Source organism: Zonotrichia leucophrys, chromosome 2 (assembly GCF_028769735.1).
Source record: "Zonotrichia leucophrys gambelii isolate GWCS_2022_RI chromosome 2, RI_Zleu_2.0, whole genome shotgun sequence".
NCBI lineage: Eukaryota > Metazoa > Chordata > Aves > Passeriformes > Passerellidae > Zonotrichia > Zonotrichia leucophrys.
This window is the reverse complement of record NC_088171.1, coordinates 96517162-96532996: the sequence shown is the minus strand read 5'-3', so window position 1 is coordinate 96532996 and position 15835 is coordinate 96517162.

Sequence of the window (15835 nt, the reverse complement as noted above, 5' to 3'; positions counted from 1 at the left end):
AGCTATGAAATGACCTGCTGAACAACCTAGACCAGGAATGTATGCAAGGATGCTGGTTTTGGCTGGAATAATTTTCATCAGAGTGGCTGGTATGGGGCTGTGTTTTAGATTTGTGCTGAAGTCAGGGTTGATAACACAGAGATGCTTTTGTTACTGCTGAGCAGGGATTGCACAGAGTCAGGGCCTTTTCTGCTTTTTGTATTGCCAGGGTGGGGAGGACACTGGGTGTGCATCAGAAGTGGGGGTGGGACACAGCTGGGTGACCCAAACTGACCAAAAGGATACTCCAAACCAGATGGCATCATGCTCAATATATAAAGTGGAGGGAAGAAGGAGGAAGGGTGGATGTTTGGAATGATGGAATTTGTCTTCCCAAGTCACAGTTGCACATGATGGGGTCCTGCTCTTCTGGAGGTGGCCGAACATTTGCCCACCTATGGGAAGCCGTGAATCAGATCCTTGTTTTCTTTTGCTTGCAGACACAGCTTTTGCTTTCCTTATCAAACCATCTTTATCTCAACCCAGAAGTTTTCCAGCTTTTACCTTTTGATTCTCCCTCACAAAATGCTAGCTGGGTGAATGAGCAAGCAGCTGTGCTGGGCTTGGTTGCTGGCTGAGGTTAAATCACAACAGTAAGGGGAAAGGGGAACTTTGATTTTTCTATTGAAAAGCCTTTACATTGAAAATATTCAAACTGAATATTTTCAGTCTTAGCAACAACTGAATATAGAAAAGGGGCAGAAAAAAAAGGACAGTATAAACAGATGGTAATGCAATATAAACTCCTTGCAAACTGTTCTGAAAGACTCAGTCTGAATCTGTTCTATTGGTGGTCACAGACCACATATCTGTAGAAGGAAAGAAATAAATTATAAAACAATGAACAGTACTATAAGAACGAAATACTGATAATGCATGCGAGAGATTTTTTGCTTTGCTAAGATTAATATTTTATATGAAATTCACCACAGAGAGAGACAAATCCCAATAAATTTAATTCAGCAGGAAGAAACTTGTCTCAATAGCTGAGGCAAAGTAATGCAAGGAATTATATCTTGAAGCGGGGCTTGTACCACACATATGCAAAAAAGAGGAAACAAAACCTCAAACCATTCCTTCCTCAAACAGCTACCTTAAAGATTATAATCTTTGAAAGCAAATCAGATTTTCTGTGCTAAGTTTCTTTCTTGTGAATATTTTATGGTGCCTCTTCTTCTTATGAAGAGACATTAATGTGAAATAAATAATTGTATAAAGTCTTGCATATTTATTAATTAGATAGATGCTGTGCACTTACACTTCTTTCTAATTTGATCACATAAACTGTTTGATTTATCTCCAAGCAGAGCCATTTAAAAACATTTCTATTCCAGACATCTTCTCATTTAGATCAATTTATTTGTCCGTTAATATGTGGTGTGTAGTCATCTTCCAGCTATCTGTGGACAGTTTTACTTGAACTGTTTCAAAATCCTATTTAAAATGCAGTTTATCTTTCATTTATAATTTATGAGTGAATTTATAGCATTCAAAAAAGAAAAAAAAAGAAAATATATTGCATTTTCACTATATCTTAGTTCTTACAATTGTTTCTTAATTAAGAGCACTGGGTATGAATTATATATCTAATATCTTCATAAGATTAGTTTCCAGTTTATTGTGAGATTTTATTTATGAGAACACTCAGGAAAACCTTATATAACACATAATGGATGATATTAATTGCAAGAAAAGTCTAAAGAGAAAGAAGGTCCTTATTGGACACAGAAAACACTGTATGAGGTTGTCTTTTGGAAAATGAATATACTCAAGTGGACTGTAAGAGATTCATATGTTTCCTCAATATAGAACACTTTATCACTCTCTCTTACCAATGAAATAGCTGACTCACACTGGTTTAAGATAAGAGAAAGATAATTCTCCTGGGAAAAGAAAAGTCTTTTAAAAAGATTCAAGAAATTTGACATGTTCTCATATCTGCAACATTCTATTAGTTTTCAATTTAGTTTTTCAGCACTAACAACTCTGAGAAAATTGAGGCTTCATTTGAAGAAAGAGAGTAATCTGCAGAGATATTTGCAAATAATTCTATGTGAATAAGGTTACCAAATATCCAATTATCTGCCTTGACACGTGTCCTTTTCTGTCCAGACCTCCTCTTGGGATGTATGGTATACTGGACATGTACAGATCTGTGTATAGATATATATTCAAAGTTTATACTTTCCAGATACACTAGCTGTATCGCCCAGCTGTGTTACACTAGCTGTATTATTTGGCACCAACTGGATTAAAAATGTGGTCTTGTATGCTTGTTTCTGTCCTGTCAGCCTAAGAGGAAAAGACAAAAGCTCAGTACATCAGGCAGTATTGGAAGATGAGTAATGTGAGTTGATGAGTAATTGATAATTACTCATCAACTCACATTGTAAGAATTCACATTTAAAGCATGAGACAGGTTAGAAAATTAACAGAACTTTTTTTTTTTGTCCAATTCTCTTTGACTGTGTAAGTCCTTCTCATCCTGTCCAGGATTTCACATCTTGATAAAAACATATAAGAGAGAGAAACGCATTATTCAGATTAAAAAAAAAAAAGGTTGAAGTATTAGTGAATGTAGAGTGGCAGATGTTTGTATAATGATTGTGTCTCCGGCCAATATCTGCACATCAGGAAGAAAAATGCTCTTTCTGGTGGCTTTGGTAAAAATAGGTGGGGAGTCAGGCAAATTGTCAGCATTCCTTCATAAGCAAATAAATATCCTTACATTGAGCTAAACAGAGGAGAGGATACGAAGGTAATTACTTATCAGCAGGCAACCACTAAAGCATTTAGGCTCTTCTTTGCCATATAATACATTGCAATGTCCTGCAGAGCAGAAGTAAAAATCATTCACATTTTCAGTGAAAGGCTTGGCAACCTTCAGCTGAAGCAAGCTGCACAGATTTGCTAACTCTTCCAGTTTCAAACTGAAAGGTCAAACAAGTAATGAAACTAATAAACAAGAAAAGCTTACCTACTGAATATTAAAAGAGGGCCTTGCTACTCATTCAAGTTTCCTTCCAAAATAATCCTCCTGCTTTAAGACTTTTTTTTAACAGATTCAAACCTCTAAGAGAACTTTTTACACCTGTGTCCTCAAACCTTGATTGCTTGGAGGTCTCAGGATTCATGTGGGAAATTCGAGTCTGGCTCTACAAAGTAATTTTTAAATTTAAGGTCATGGATTAGTTTAAAAAAAAAAAAAAAAGACCAAAATCTCTTGTCACTTACTTGTTGATCAGGACTTATGACACAAAAGTTTCTGGTCATGGAAGAACTGGTGTGAAGGGCTGTCAGGAGTTCTCTAGTTCAACTTGCCGCTTAAAGCAGGATCAGCTATGGAGTAAGACCTTAGTGTTTAGGGTTCAGCTTAGCAGGTCTTGGAAAGCTCCAAAGATACAGATCACACAGATTCTCTGGGCCACTTTATCCATTGTTGAGAACAGGTTCCTGTGGGGAAAAGGTTTCTCCTTATATCCACATGGAACTTTTTTTTTGTTTAATTTATGCCAATTGTCCTTCATACTCCCCCATGTACTTTTCATACATCTTGTGAAGAGCCTGGTTTCTCTCCTCCATAATCTCCTTGTAGGTACCCACAGACTGCAGGTCTGTGCCTCCAAAGCTGTCCTTGCTCCAGCCTGAATTTTTAGCCTTTCTTCACTGGGCAAATTCTCCAGTCTCCATTGTTTTTGTGTCACTCTGCTAAACTCGGGTTTATGAATGTGCTTCTTGTTTTGGGGTGCCCCAAACTGTGCAGACTTTTGCAGACATGGTCTAACAAGTGCTAAATAGAGGGTGATAATCACTTACAATCTGGTTGCCATGCTCCTGTTCATTCAGCATGTAATGTTGTTGGCTGATTTTTCTGCCAGGTTATACTTCTGGCTCAGGCTTATTTTGCTGTCTACCGGGCTTCAAAGCCTTTTCCAAAGAGCTGATCCCAGCACAACCATTCCCAGACTGTGTTTTTACCAAGGCTCCTCTGCCCTGAGGACAGGAGTTGTTTCTCTCTGTTGAATTTCATAACTCTCCTAACACAATACTGTTAGGTCCCTCTGGATGTTGTCCTCATCCTTGAATGTGATACCCCATCCCAAAACTGATGTTTTGTGAGCAATGAGCTGAAGGAGATTTCCAAGGGTATACTCTCATCAGGTTTAAAGACCATGAGCAGCTCATGTCCCTTAACAGATCTCTTAAGTACTTCATTTGTTACAAAGTCTCCAGGTAGAACATGACCTATTAACCATGAACTTTTGACCTCAACTGCCCAGTCAGTTTATTATCTTTCTGGTTATCTATTATCTGAACTGTTCTTTTGAAATGAGAATACTGTGAAAAGCAGTCATGAAAGTCCTGCTAAAATTCACATAAATTATATCTTTCCCTCTGCTTTTTCCCAAATCAGAGAGGTCAACCAAGCAGGTCAGACATCATTTATCTCTTATCGGTTCATGTTGATTTACTTTCTTATCCCTTATGTGTCCAGGGGAAACAAGAACATTCTCAGCAAGTTTATGAATGACAGCAAACTGAGTGGACACACGTGAAGGATGGGGTGCCAGTCAGAGACACCCAGATGGGAACCTTATGGGGTTCAACAAGGTCAGATACAAAGTGCTGCACCTGGGATGGTGCAATCCCCATTTCATGTGAGCTGCAAAGGCACATTCATAGCTCAGGAAGTCAACAATGTCCTGGCTAGCATCAAAAGAAGTTGAGAGAAATGACCCAGCAGGTCGAGGGAAATGATCCTCCCCCTCTACATTGCTCTGTTAGGATTCCACCTGGAGTATTGTACTTATCTCTGCAGTCTCAATACAAGAAATGCATTGACCTTGAGTGGATGTGAAGGAGGCCCACAAAAATTATCAGAGGGATGGAATATCCATACTATGGTGAAATCCACAGAAGAAACCTTTCACAATGAAGGTGTTAAAACATTGAAATAGGTTGTTTAGAGAGGTGGTGGTATACCTGGAAACATTCAAGATCAGGTTGGATGGGACTCTGAGTAACTTGATCTAGCTCAAAATGTCCTTGCTCATTACAGAAGGAAGTGGACAAGACAATATTCAAAGTTTACTTCCAACCCAAATCTGTGTGTGACTCTATCCCACACTTCTTTAAACATGAACTACTCTTGCAACGAAATATGGCAGAGAGAAATCATATAACAGCCTTTTCTTTTCCAAAGAAACTGAATTATATATCAATGTAGAAAGAGCTATTTAATTGATCAAAGTAGCTATCTAACTGTTGGGCTTTTTTTTAACCAGGTAATGCCTCTCTGCTTTCAGAGCTCTCTGTCCCACCTAAAGTCAAAATTCTGAACACTGGGATTTCAAGAGCTAAATTGCAGTACAAATCCTTTTCTGAATTCTGCTCTCCTGGAATTTACATGTGATTGAGTTTCAAGTTTATTTTTATTTTAACCATGATAGGTAGAGAACAAAGAAGGATAGAGCGACTGGCTGGAACTGAGCTGACTGTTTAAGGTTTTGATATGGGATGGTGAGGAAAGTCCATGAACTGTAGAGAAAGTAGTGGTGCTCTCTGATCAAAGAAAGCAAGTTTATGGGTGCCTTGAACATTGTGTTCCATTTCAGCACTGCACTATATTAAGTGCAATACCCTTGATAATTGCTGGCTAGGAATTTCATTTTCATGGTCTGTGATACCTAAGTGAAAGTCTACTGTCACTGGATATTTTTTATGAAGGTGATCAATTTTTGACTTTTTGTTAAGCTGCATTTTTTCCTTTTTCTGGGAGATTTTTATTTCCTGATCTCAACAGCCTTGTAAGATAAAATTAAACTATGACACAGGCTCACTTTAATTGTCTTCACCTGTCATAGAGAGTTTTACACCCATATTCAGTGTAGTAATTGCTTCTTAGCAAATGTTCCTACAGCTTGTAAGACAATGGAATACTTGACTTCACTTAAAGCCATTAGGGCTGCCATGAAGCAAATAATTGCAGCCTTTGCACAATCCATAAAACCTAAAATCAAAATTAAACAGGCAATAAACATTTGAAAAATACTAATGTAAATAATCTATATATAAGGTTTAAATAAGGACATTTATATTTGAATTAAAATCAAATCAATAGTAGTCATTCAGTAGCTACATAAAGCCTTCCTTTAGATGTTAGAATTGTATATTGATTTTAATGCAGCTTTAGATGCAGTCTTTTCAGGATATGGTTTACTATGAACTTCATTATTTGATGCAAGTGCATAAAACATCTGCCTGCAAATAGTAAATGATACTGTTTGAAAACTCTGGAATACACTATCTTTCTGGCAAATATTTTATTTTCATTCATAGAAATATTGCACTTTTAAAAAAATTTTTCTTGATACATGACTTCTTATGAAAAGAAGAATATTTCATAAGAACTGAAACATTTCATATGCATAATATCATAGGCAGCAGTATAGGAAAATTTTTCATGAAGATTTATAGTGTTTTAATGGAGTGTTTTATTTGTCCATTGTTGATATTTACATTTTTTTTGCTGAAAACCTAATGTTGCATTAGACTATTCAATTATTCCATTGTACCCTTCTGTGTATTTTAATTTTTTTAGTGTAACATTGTTTACTCTCAGCTTTTATTTGTGCTTTGAGATCAGTATGCCGTCCATAGCAGAGATATGAATATGCACAGGACAATTCTCTAAAAGAGAGACATTTTTTAGGATGAGTGTAATGAGACACTGTAACAGACTCACCAGAAAAGTTGTGGATGTCCTTTTATTGGAAATGTTCAAATTGAGCTTGGGTGGGGCTTTGAGCAACCTGATCTAGTGAAAGATGGCAAAGGGGTTGGAGTGAATGGTATCTGAAGGTCTCCTTCAACCCAAACCATTCTGATTTTTGCTCCTATGTATGTGCCCAAGAAGACATGCCCTGAATGTCCATAAATTCTATTAAACCTCATTGCAAATTTGGCCATGGTCACAGCATTCATAGTTATATTTAGTACTATCCAAGTATTCTCCCTGCTATGTCTTTGCAAGCATACCAGCTCACATTTATTGACTGCAAAAACATTGTGTTACAGGTAATGTTGTCTGAAAATCTGGTGTCTTATGCTGCATCCAAGAGATGAAATTCCACAAAATTTGCCTAGTTATTCCTTCTTCTGCAGACTTGCTTTTCAAAAGCCAGTAGAAGAGGAAATATTTCATTACCTTAACATATCACTACTTTACAGTAAGTTTGGAATGAGTTGAAAACCTTCACATTTCCCTTTATTACCTTATCCCTTGCATTTAAATTTAAACTTCTTTACACTCTTGTAATTAAGAGTAAGTTAGAAATTTATAAGATTTTGAAGGGAAAAAAAAAAAGAGGATGAATTTTCAAGTGATTGTGAGTACATCCAAGCAAATGAGCTCAGATCTTTGGACATGGTTTTAAACAAACTCTAAAGGTAGAGAAATGTAGAAATGCCATTTGTAGTTTATGCACATCATGGTGTTCAAGTTTAATCTGATTTCTTATAATTAATTGAATTTCCAAGGTGTCTTGAAGGTAAAATTGTAAGGAAAGGAAGGAAGGAAGAAATTCCAAGAGAAAACTCTTTCTTTTAAAGTTACATTGCAAACAATTCACTTGAAGACTGAAGGCTTAAAAAAAGACAGCGTAAAATCGATAATGATAGGAATGATTTGAAAAGAAATGTTGTAATAAAGACCTGTCTTGAGGACTCTGAACCCAAAAAAAGTATTTATAGTGGGAATACTGGAAAGATGGATAGTTAATGGATAGTTGCTATAAATGAAATATAACAATTCTAATAGTTATATCTGTATTGAAGAGATATTAAAAAATCTTTTCAGAAAATAAAAAGAGCTCAACCAGGAAAAAAAATTCTGCAGAGAATTTGTACCTTCTCTCCTTTTCAAGTTTCTATTACTTCATTGCAATAATTGGCTAGAACCTAAAATAATCACTTTCATAACTTTAATAATAAAAAAATAGGCTCAAAGAAACCACATAAGACATATATTTCATTTTTCTTTGCATTAGGAAATGTTTCCTCTTTCTGATTAAGCTGAAGATAGTTATAGCAAATTATGTAAAGGAAGTTATGGAAAGGGCTAAATTTCTTCTCTGCTTGAAATGACTTCAGATGTGCAAAATGCAATTTGATACTTCTGTAATAAAACAATCTCAGAGGGCAAAGGACTTAACAAAGTGGGAAAATATTTGCTTGACACTTAACGAATTACACTGCAGACACAGAGAAATATACAGTCTCTTTTATAAACTGTGGTTAATCAGGAAAAAGGGACCTCATTTCTACAATACATAGATTCTGTGATAAGAAATATGATGTATAAATCATTGCAGATTATTTTTTTCCTTTTTTTTCCCTTAGATTTTGGGGATTTTAGGGTTTTTTTGAGGATGTTTATTGGCAGAATACTATCACACTAAAGTAATACTTTGAAATTACTTGAAAGTATTAAGAAGAGAATTATTGGTGTCATGTACATGAGAAAAAGTATACACCATATATTCAACTATTCATTCCTTTAAATTAAGCTAGGAAGATTATATTCTTTCACCAATAAACATGGCAAAAAAGAAATCCTTCATAAGAAATGCTCATTTTCTAGTTCCCCTTTAAACTGATCTATGCTTGGAAAATTTTCTGGTCTAGTATCAGAACTGAAATAAAACAAAATAGACTGGAGTCATCTTAAAAATTTGGGATTTAAATTATCTTCTGTCAAATTTAAGTAAGAAAAACAAGGTTCTTCTCAGACAATAAAATATTTTTTGTCCTTCAAAAATGATGCTAAGGACACAGCTGGAAAAATTTCTTAGATCATAGATAATTCTGCTGAATTATCTGAACAAAGTTATACCAATGCAAAATAGACCATCAAACACAGGGTAACACTAGAGCAAAAAAGTACAGTAAATAAAGAAGGACCATAAAATTTTCATGTTTAAACAGAGGATGAAGTCCTGCAAGCAAACTTTTAGGAGAAAAAAGAAATTACAGAATCACAAGACTAGAAGAGACCTTCAAGATCATTGAGTCCAACCCATGCCCTAATAACTCAATTAAACCATGGCACCTGGTGCCACATCCAATCTTTATATTTGCATCTTCCCCAAGCTGAGAAATCCATAAATTTCTCATTGATCTACTATATATCAAGGATTGATTGAAACCTAACAGGAATTAAAAGGATAGATGCAAAGAAATCCAGATGTCTGTCTTCTCCTTTTGCTATCTTCCCCTAAGACTTAAGGTGATTAAGACCTCAAAACACTTATAACAAAGTTAATTAAAGGGGAGTGTGATTACATCCAGCTATCAACACCTCTGTTCCTGCATGTTATAAGAAATTGTATGCTGATAGAACTCTACCTGGACTGGCATTGCCTTTTCAGCTGGTGTGGGCTGGAGACTGGAAGGTAAAGCGTCTGACACAGGCTTGGATACAGCACATTTTAAACAGTGGCAGAGGAGGCCCACTTGCTCTTCAACTGAAATATTTATGATGGAGAGAAAATGGGGAAAAAATTTAGATTTAGATGATGTATGTCTAAAATATGATATTCACATTTCCCACAGCTCAGGATGAGGTTATAACTTGAGATTTCATTAACTTTTTTTATTAATTTAGTAAAAGAAGAGTCAGGCATAGTTAGATATGGTGAGTTAGCAGCTTTGGTGATTGATATAGATAGAAAGATGTGTGGATGATTTGATACCGGGGTGGGAGGTGACTGGATTTCTAATGAGATATTAAACTTTGTGATGTGAAAAATTAGTAACTTAGGCTAGGTTAATAAAATTGCTTTGACACCTATTTTTGATAAGGTACTTTATAAGTATAAGTCATTTTGACTTTAAAATCTCTCATGTATATTTGTAGGGCTATGTTAGCCTTAAATCCATTCTCACTCTATGATCTAAATACAAATGGGGTTGTGCTCAATCAGTAAAACATTGTTCTTGAGATTTGTTTTTCAACAAATATTTTAACTGACATATTAATTCCCAACATATGTCATGTTCGTCATGCAGGAAACAAAAACATGACAGTACTTATTTGTTCTACTGTTCATCATGACTTTGAATTTTAGCAACAAAAGTAGTTCAGAAATTTTTCTTTTGGTTTATATACTCTTTTATTTAAGCCTCTATAGGGATGAACTAAAAAAAATAAGTAAAAACTAGCTTTGATCACTGAAAATTTAAACAGAACCAAATTTTTCAGATATGGCTTTATAATAATATATTTATTGACAACAAATTGCTCTAACAAAGACAACATCTCTTTATATAATTGTCTTTAGTCCGTTAAATTTCCACTACTTGCTAGAGAAACCACTCCCTTTTTCCTTAGATATGTGCATTAGTCAGGCAGAATAAACATATAGACTGGGTTACTTAACTGAAAAAAGCAAGAAACATTAATGACAAAGTATTTAGCAACAAAATGTAGGCAGAATTCAAACTATTGATGTGTGCACTGAACTTGATTTTTTTCACCTTTGCTATCAGATTTTTTTGTTTCTTCATTATAATTAGCCACTAAACTTGATATGTTCCTCTATTAAAATCCATTTATACCTGATTAGAGAATTCTGTAACTTGTGACCCAGGAGAAAAATAACTAATTTTGGAGAGTAAGTGCCTTAGAAATATAGATATGAAACTAGGGGATATGAGGATGATATAAACAAAAAAAAATGGAAAATCTGACTTGTTTGTTCCTTAAGGAAGGGATTAAAGAGTATAAAAGCTAGTACTATGGCACTTTACTATAGCTAGTAAATCAACAAGAAAGGAAGTATACTAACAAACAGCTCTTTTTTTCTCCTAGGTCGATTGTTTTTCTATCGATTATATCTTCTTGCAATAATTGTCTTCAGGAAGCTGAAGGACACAGGGTGCTGTATTAACCGCTAACTCTAACACTCCCTCCATGTTAACCATAATTTTAGCACTTAAATTCCAGTGTAAGTGTACTGTGGTAGTGTGTTGTTAAGTTTCTTGTGTTATTCCCCCAATTTATGTATTGTTCTCCCCTATTATGTGTAAAATGGTTTCGTTCTCCCAGTTTTTCCCGCCACTGCTAGCCTGTCAGCTAAGTTGCTATAGCAACTGCTATTCATAGTTGCCGATATGTATTTGCTCCTCCCCTGGTTTCCCTTATAAGTGAAAGTTGTTTCCTCCCTGTCCAGTCAATCACTCCCTTCCTCCTCCCAGGTTTCGAGAACCTTCTCCTCTCTGGAGATGGTGGCTGGCTGGGGTCCCAGGACACCTCCTTTACCTTTTGATTATTGGTCTCCATGGAGTGTCAGTTCTGTGAAGTTCATCCCCTCACCTTTCCTGATTGGCTCTGTCTGTACCCACCCTCTTGCTTTATAATCCTGTTTTCACCCCCTATGAAAAAACTTTTTTCCCGGATGGTTTCCCGGTGTTTGGATGCGGCATCACCGTCAATAAACCGATGTTTAACCCCCGGGAAATGGTCAGTTCCGTTCCTCTCCAATACCAGCGGTGTAAGCCAGTCCGCAGCCAGCACAGCCCGAGGCCATCAGACGCCGGAAGGGTGCTGGCCAGGAATTGCAGAGGGGCGTCGGCCTTTCGCCCTCAGCTAGTCGGATTCTAAACTTCGGGCCACATACTTTCCCCTCCGCAGTGTACATTGTTCTTAACCTATGAGTGCCATATCTCTTAATCCCACCTTTTGTCATACATGTGTTTTCAGGAACTGGTTAATCTTCTGCATCTTTTATAGTCCTGATGTCTTCCCTTTTCTGGTGAAAACTAATTTGATGCACCCCACCTTGGCAAAAGACTAAAAGAATGGATTGGTAAGCACTCCCTGGGATGCAGTATTTTTTTGCTGTCTACACTTTGACATTTTGTAAAATCACCCAATAAGTGAAGTCTGAGTTAACCGTGAATGCAACATCATTCCCAGGAGCAGGACTATCTTCTTACTTTCATCTTTCCTCTGCAGAAAAGGTCTAGGACGATGGTAGACATGGTATTTATTTGAAAACAGAAAAAAACAGAAGAACTATCACCTAATGGGCAAATTGTAGCAAAAAAAAAAAAAATTAAAAGTAGATGGGATCTAGATGATGTCATATCCTTGAGAAGCAGATAGGATAGATAGAACAGCAAGTGTGAAATGTACAGCTTGAATGATATAAAAAGAAAATGGCAGCTCTTAATTACATATGAGACAGTAAAAAATACTAAAAACAGATAAGTAGTACCAGCTTCCTCCAGCTGTACTCTTCCATTTGCACTTCAATGGTATGAAATGGGTGAGAGAATGGAAAATTTGATGCCTCTTTTGTATCATCTCTTTTCTTTCTTTAACTGATTCTCTGTTCCTCTCAGACTGTGTGATAGACAGGGTTTTTTATTTGCAATATGCTTCATCTCACACAACAGTATGTGTTGGCTCTTTGGAGTCAGTCTCCACTGCCCACAAAGCTGGAGTTTAATCTTTTGCCCAGATGTTCATTCTAGTCCTTCCCTTGGTAAGACACTGCCTACTAATTTACTTTGTGGGAAAGTAATTTTCCCTCTATAGCTATATAAAGGTCTTTTTTTTTTTTTTTTTTTACACTGAGGATGATCTCTACATAATTGTGTAGTAAAGAACTCCTGGCTGTAAAGTGTTAAGCTCTTGCCCATACAGTTTTAGTGACAACTAAGCATTCTTCAATATAAAATGTTGTCTTCTACTAGACCATTATGAAGAAGGGCTGATTAAAGTCTCAGTGCTGAGGCCACTCATGACAGCTAATAATTCCTTGGAGAGGACTAAAAGTCAATTTCTTTTACAAGAAATTAGAGGAATTGTCCTTGTTTTACATATACACTAAACTCATTCTAAAAAGCACATATTTTAATAGCAATAAATATTTAATATGCTTTTTTGAATGTTCATATGTAGTGTTATTATTCAGATGGATGTGGCATTTCAGATGGATGTGGCATTTCATACTAAGGGAAGAAAGATGCAACATAAAGGCCTTCTATGGAATGTCAGAAATAATATTTGAGAGCTAATAGTTTCACATTAGGATTTCAATAACTTGCTAGATATGTAACTTAAAAAAAGAAATACTAAGAATTTGCTAACTAAATGAACACTAGCATGTTTAGGTCATCTTACTGAGAAGATAAAAGGAGAATTTCAAAGAATGATAAATAACAGCTCACCACTATTTGTTAGTAGCAATTTGTAGTTCAGGCATTTTGTGCCCTTGGTGAAGCATTATGTAATTTTATATTACCATGCTATAAATATCATAAAGACATTCTTAAGTTTCTATTGCAATGCTATATTCAAAGTTTAAAGTGGTAACTAATCTGAAATGCTTTTATGACATTAGTATTACTTTAAGAAGTTTTATAAATTTAATGTTTAGGCACTATATGAGAAAACTAAAAATGTTTTTATCTCTAGCCCAGTTGAGATGACAAAGTTTAGTTATTTTCCATGGGCTAATAAAACATAGATATTGCATAATAAATATTTTTGTACAATGGCTGAACTTTCTTCATTGTGCAGATAATGTTGTTGATCTTCTCTTAAACAAAGAGTTGAACACTTTGGGATTCTTTTTTATAACCAGTGATAAAAATGCTCAGTTTTAAAATCCATACTCCAGAAATCCTAATATAAAAATTTAAGGTATTTATAAATCCAGGCAAAATTCTGTTATAGCTTTCTGTGTTTACCAGTGTTGTGTAAATAATTCTTCATATTCTGCTCCGTCTATAGAAGGACAGAAACAAGTCTCACTGGACAAGTATAGACAGTTGCAGACAGGTAGCAAAGAAAGTGAACAGTCTGCTGAGTTAATTTCTGAAGAAACAGGGAATGGGGGCTGGACTTTCTATTGACATATAAAGACTGGTTTTGTTTTTCTTTTTCTGGTTTCATATTTGTAAGCTGGAGGTGTGGTAATATTTCCTTATGGAAATTCCTTTAAAATAACACCAGGCAGAACTACTGTGATCTCACTGATCTGCAAAACACATACTATGAGATTCTGCATAATCTTCTGTAATTTCAGTCAAGCAAATATTCAAAAATATCCAGTCTTGATTTTAAAAATGTCAACTTGGCATAATCCCTTATAAATTCCAAAGTAAATTCTAGTAAGTGTGTCATAAGTATCCTAACCTTTATAATTCCCATATACTTTTTTACTTTGATGCTGTGTTCTTTAAGCCTGTTTGCCTACATAAAATATGCAAAGTAATTCTAGCGTAGTCCTTTGTTATCTATATCAAAAATGTTGTAAGAATAAATCTCTATTATTAATTTTTATGTAACCAAAATTGCTAACAAAAGTAAAGAAACTTCACTGATTCTGTGAAATATATGTGCTGAAAGGATTTTAATGAGGCCCACTAATTGATTTCAAGTTGTATTAATCACTGGGGTTTTTTTAATTCTCTTGACGTGTGGTAAATCATGCAGTACAATGATGGTGTCTGAAAAGCATTGTCTGGGAAGATGGAAACCCAAGTGCTATTGATTTTACCATTCTCATTATCCAATTTGTTGGGTTTTTTATTAGTCTTCTCAAATGAAATTAGTCTAACGAGTGTTGACTTGGTTAAATAGCATTAATTGCATCCTCCTTCAGTTCTCAGCTAAGGATCTGCATAATACTTCTATAATCTAACTGCTCACAAATATCATTTACCCCTTCCAAAAGGACAGCATTGTATTATGATTTTATCTTCTGTTTTCTGGAGTTATTTTCTGCTCCCCATTCATATTTCAGGATTCCGCAATGTTATAAAATTGCCATTAGTTGTTAATGAAAAAATATTAACAGTAAACATGAACCCCAGGCATGTGGGCGTTCATGTTAACAACTTAACAATGTGGGATACCTTGGAAAACTTGGCTAAGGAATTAGATTATTTATTTCCTGCCAATGAGAAGAATTAAAAGATAAGGTAATTTCTTAGCAGGAGAAAAGAAAGTAGAATCAAGAAACTGTGTAGAACTCAGAAAGGCTGTGCAAAAATGTGTCCCTGGAAACAAAACTACACTGGGACAATGCAGGAAAGCAATGTTTTCACCCACATAGAGGACTGATCTCATCAGAGGAAGAAATAGTGTCTTCATCAATCTTGATTTAATATCAAAATATGATTTTGATTTAATATTAAAGGAAGTGAATAAACTGTTTGTGAAACAATTCACTGTACATCATTACACTAATAAAAATTCATTTTCCAAGTAATAATTTATAGTTTCCTATTGTTAATAGATGCTGTACTAATTATTAAAATATATGTGACTCAGAAAACTGTTGCAATTCATTATATTGTAGCACAAATGGCCTATTAATGCAGACTTTACTTTTTCAGTTGATCAATTCCAATCTGTTAAAGTAACACTGGTTTTATACACAATATGTAAGCCAAGGCAGATGTTGCTAGAATTTTGTCAATGAGTCATGCTTCCTCATGCCCCCAGGTCCTTAGCAAAAGCACTGGCAATATGGTATAGTGGAAGGCAATCTGTAATGAGTTAAGATACTGGCTCCATCCCTGCCTCTCAGAAAGTTTTTTCTGCTTGATTGAAAATGAATACTATTAGATTCAAGCCTCAGATTCTTCTTCCAGGCAGCATGGACAGCTGGTGCTAGCAGTGATTAAGAATCTTCTGACCTGTGGTTATGACAAGCTGGAAAAATGTCTCTAGTTTGGCTGCTCAGCTTCATTATCAGCAAATGCCTTAAAATGATACCTT